This window comes from Alligator mississippiensis, unplaced genomic scaffold, assembly GCF_030867095.1.
Source record: "Alligator mississippiensis isolate rAllMis1 unplaced genomic scaffold, rAllMis1 scaffold_69, whole genome shotgun sequence".
Taxonomy (NCBI): domain Eukaryota; kingdom Metazoa; phylum Chordata; order Crocodylia; family Alligatoridae; genus Alligator; species Alligator mississippiensis.
The window spans coordinates 17501-22500 of NW_026775310.1; positions in this window are offsets into that span (position 1 = coordinate 17501).

Sequence of the window (5000 nt, forward strand, 5' to 3'; positions counted from 1 at the left end):
AACTCGGTTTTGACCCCCTCCTGCAGCACGGTCCGGCCCCGGAGGTTCCTCCGTCCGACCTCCTGGAACCCAAGATGGGCATCCAGGGTCCCGAAATCCGTGTCCCCGAAAATCTCCGCGAACCTTTCCTGGCAATATTGTAGATGCGGCACCCGGCCCAGCCACCGGGGGCAACCGCCGAAAGTGTCCGCCCTCCTGGAGCGAAGGCCCGGGCAAGGCCCGTTTCAAAAACCTCATACGGACTTCCGGAGCCCGAGCCCCGGCGCCAGGTCGACCCAGGGCCGACCTCCCGGGCCCCAGAGAGGCTCGTCTCCGCCGCGGAAGCCGCCCGCCGCCCGCGGCGAAGGCCCCCGGGCCCGCCCGGCCTCCGGGCAGGGCACCGGGGAGAAGTAGGAATCGTGGCCGGGCTCCTGGAACTCCTGCCCGGCCTGCCACGCGGAAGCATGCCGGGTTCTCCCGCCGCGCCGTGCAGGTTCTTCCGCCCCTCGCCGGGGTAGCCGGGCTCCAACCGCTGGGCCCCGCAGCGTGGAAGGGCCCCTGCGAGTCGCCCCCCGGCCTGCACGCCCGCCGTGCAGTCGACCGGGTCGAAGCCGGAATCGCGGCCGGGTTCCTGGAACTCTCGCCCGGCCTGCCCGCCCGGCCCGCCCCCCGGGCCGGGGCTCCAGTCGACATGGAGCCAAACTCGGTTTTGACCCCCTCCTGCAGCACGGTCCGGCCCCGGAGGTTCCTCCGTCCGACCTCCTGGAACCCAAGATGGGCATCCAGGGTCCCGAAATCCGTGTCCCCGAAAATCTCCGCGAACCTTTCCTGGCAATATTGTAGATGCGGCACCCGGCCCAGCCACCGGGGGCAACCGCCGAAAGTGTCCGCCCTCCTGGAGCGAAGGCCCGGGCAAGGCCCGTTTCAAAAACCTCATACGGACTTCCGGAGCCCGAGCCCCGGCGCCAGGTCGACCCAGGGCCGACCTCCCGGGCCCCAGAGAGGCTCGTCTCCGCCGCGGAAGCCGCCCGCCGCCCGCGGCGAAGGCCCCCGGGCCCGCCCGGCCTCCGGGCAGGGCACCGGGGAGAAGTAGGAATCGTGGCCGGGCTCCTGGAACTCCTGCCCGGCCTGCCACGCGGAAGCATGCCGGGTTCTCCCGCCGCGCCGTGCAGGTTCTTCCGCCCCTCGCCGGGGTAGCCGGGCTCCAACCGCTGGGCCCCGCAGCCTGGAAGGGCCCCTGCGAGTCGCCCCCCGGCCTGCACGCCCGCCGTGCAGTCGACCGGGTCGAAGCCGGAATCGCGGCCGGGTTCCTGGAACTCTCGCCCGGCCTGCCCGCCCGGCCCGCCCCCCGGGCCGGGGCTCCAGTCGACTTGGAGCCAAACTCGGTTTTGACCCCCTCCTGCAGCACGGTCCGGCCCCGGAGGTTCCTCCGTCCGACCTCCTGGAACCCAAGATGGGCATCTAGGGTCCCGAAATCCGTGTCCCCGAAAATCTCCGCGAACCTTTCCTGGCAATATTGTAGATGCGGCACCCGGCCCAGCCACCGGGGGCAACCGCCGAAAGTGTCCGCCCTCCTGGAGCGAAGGCCCGGGCAAGGCCCGTTTCAAAAACCTCATACGGACTTCCGGAGCCCGAGCCCCGGCGCCAGGTCGACCCAGGGCCGACCTCCCGGGCCCCAGAGAGGCTCGTCTCCGCCGCGGAAGCCGCCCGCCGCCCGCGCCGAAGGCCCCCGGGCCCGCCCGGCCTCCGGGCAGGGCACCGGGGAGAAGTAGGAATCGTGGCCGGGCTCCTGGAACTCCTGCCCGGCCTGCCCCGCGCATGCATGCCGGGTTCTCCGGCCGCGCCGTGCAGGTTCTTCCGCCCCTCGCCGGGGTAGCCGGGCTCCAACCGCTGGGCCCCGCAGCCTGGAAGGGGCCCTGGGAGTCGCCGCCGGCCTGCACGCCCGCCGTGCAGTCGACCGGGTCGAAGCCGGAATCGCGGCCGGGTTCCTGGAACTCTCGCCCGGCCTGCCCGCCCGGCCCGCCCCCCGGGCCGGAGCGCCAGTCGACATGGAGCCAAACTCGGGGTTGACCCTCGCCTGCAGCACGGTCCGGCCCCGGAGGTTCCTCCGTCCGAGCTCCTGGAACCCAAGATGGGCATCTAGGGTCCCGAAACCCGTGTCCTCGAAAATCTCCGCGAACCTTTCCTGGCAATATTGCAGATGCGGCACCCGGCCCAGCCACCGGGACGAACCGCCGAAAGTGTCCGGCCTCCTGGAGCGAAGGCCCGGGCAAGGCCCGTTTGAAAAACCTCATACGGACTTCCAGGGCCGGAGCCCCGGCGCCAGGTCGACCGCGGGCCTCCCTCCCGGGGCCCAGCACGGCTCGTCTCCCCCGCGGGAGCAGCCCGCCGCCCTCGCCGAAGGCCCCCGGACCTGCCCGGCCTCCGGGCAGGGCACCGGGGAGAAGCCGGAATCGCGGCCGGGCTCCTGGAACTCTCGCCCGGCCAAGCCGCTCGGCCCGCCCCTGGGCCGGAGCTCCAGTCGACATGGAGCCAAACTCGCGGTTGAACCTCTCCTGCAGCACGGTCCGGCCCCGGAGGTTCCTCCGTCCGAGCTCCTGGAACCCAAGATGGGCATCTAGGGTCCCGAAACCCGTGTCCCCGAAAATCTCCGCGGACCTTTCTCGGCAATATTGTAGATGCGGCACCCGGCCCAGCCGCCGGGAGCAACCGCCGAAAGTGTCCGGCCTCCTGGAGCGAAGGCCCGGGCACGGCCCGTTTGAAAATCCTCATACGGACTTCCAGGGCCGGAGCTCGGGAGCCAGGTCGACCCCGGGCCTCCCTCCCGGGCGTTAGGGCGGCTCGTCTCCCCCGCGGGAGCAGCCCGCTGCCCGCGCCGAAGGCCCCCGGACCCGCCCGGCCTCCGGGCAGGGCACCGGGGAGAAGCCGGAATCGCGGCCGGGCTCCTGGAACTCTCGCCCGGCCAAGCCGCTCGGCCCGCCCCTGGGCCGGAGCTCCAGTCGACATGGAGCCAAACTCGCGGTTGAACCCCTCCTGCAGCACGGTCCGGCCCCGGAGGTTCCTCCGTCCGAGCTCCTGGAACCCAAGATGGGCATCTAGGGTCCCGGAAACCGTGTCCCCGAAAATCTCCGCGGACCTTTCTCGGCAATATTGTAGATGCGGCACCCGGCCCAGCCACCGGGACGAACCGCCGAAAGTGTCCGCCCTCCTGGAGCGAAGGCCCGGGCACGGCCCGTTTGAAAAACCTCATACGGACTTCCGGAGCCCGAGCCCCGGCGCCAGGTCGACCCAGGGCCAACCTCCCGGGCCCCAGAGAGGCTCGTCTCCCCCGCGGGAGCAGCCCGCCGCCCGCGCCGAAGGCCCCCGGACCTGCCCGGCCTCCGGGCAGGGCACCGGGGAGAAGCCGGAATCGCGGCCGGGTTCCTGGAACTCTCGCCCGGCCCGCCCCTGGGCCGGAGCTCCAGTCGACATGGAGCCAAACCCGGGGTTGACCCCCTCCTGCAGCACGGTCCGGTCCCGGAGGTACCCCTGCCCGACCTCCTGGAACCCAAGATGGGCAACTAGGGTCCCGAAAAGCGTGTCCCCGAAAATCTCCGCGGACCTTTCCTGGCAATATTGTAGATGCGGCACCCGGCCCAGCCACCGGGGGCAACCGCCGAAAGTGTCCGCCCTCCTGGAGCGAAGGCCCGGGCACGGCCCGTTTGAAAAACCTCATCGGGACTTCCAGGGCCGGAGCCCCGGCGCCAGGTCGACCCCGGGCCTCCCTCCCGGGGCCCAGCACGGCTCGTCTCCCCCGCGGGAGCATCCCGCCGCCCGCGCCGAAGGCCCCCGGACCTGCCCGGCCTCCGGGCAGGGCACCGGGGAGAAGTCGGAATCGCGGCCGGGCTCCTGGAACTCCCGCCCGGCCTGCCCCGCGGAGTCCTGCCCGGGCTCCCGCCGCCTTGGCCCGGGACGACCACCCCTCGGCGGGGTGCCTCGGCTCCGACCCCGGAGGCCCGGGTCCCTGCCGGGGCCCTTGGACCCGCCCCCCGGGCTGCCCTTCCACGGAGCCCTTGACCGGGACGAGATCGGAATTGTGGCCGAGCTCCTGGAACTCTCGCCCGGCCTGACCGCCTTCTCCGGCCCTTTTCCGGTTTTCCCCGTTGACCTGGCTCCAAACTCGGGTTTGGCCCCTCAGCACGGCAGGGTTCTGCCCCGAAGATCCCTCTGACCGGCTTTCTGGAACCGAACATGGGCATTGAGGGTCCTTAAAAACGTGTTCTCGAAAATCTCCGCGAACGTTTCTTGGCTATATTGTAGATGCGGCACCCGGCCCAGCCACCGGGACGAACCGCCGAAAGTGTCCGCCCTCCTGGATCGAAGGCCCGGGCAAGGCCCGTTTCAAAAACCTCATACGGACTTCCGTGGGGGGGGCGGGCACCAGGTCAACCCCACGTATGCCTATGGGGATTTTCGCTCCCCAGGTCAACCCCATGGATGCCTATCGGGATTTTCGCTCCCCAGGTCAACCCCATGGATGCCTATGGGCTTTTTCGGTCCCCAGCTCCACCCCAAGTATTCCTAGGGGCTTTTTCGCTCCCCAGCTCCACCCCATTTATTCCTATGGGGATTTTCAGTCCCCAGGTCAACCCCAAGTATTCCTAGGGGCTTTTTCGCTCCCCAGCTCCCCCCCCATGTATTCCTAAGGGCTTTTTCGGTCCCCAGCTCCACCCCAAGTATTCCTAGGGGTTTTTTCGCTCCCCAGCTCCACCCCATGTATTCCTAGGGGCTTTTCCGCTCCCCAGCTCCCCCCCCATGTATTCCTAAGGGCTTTTTCGCTCCCCAGCTCCCCCCCAAGTATTCCTAGGGGTTTTTTCGCTCCCCAGCTCCACCCCATGTATTCCTAGGGGCTTTTCCGCTCCCCAGCTCCCCCCCATGGATGCCGATGGGCTCTTTCGGTCCCCAGGTCAGCCCCATGTGTTGCTATGGGCTTTTTCGGTCCCCAGGTCAACCCCATGTGTTCCTATGGGCTTTCTCGGTCC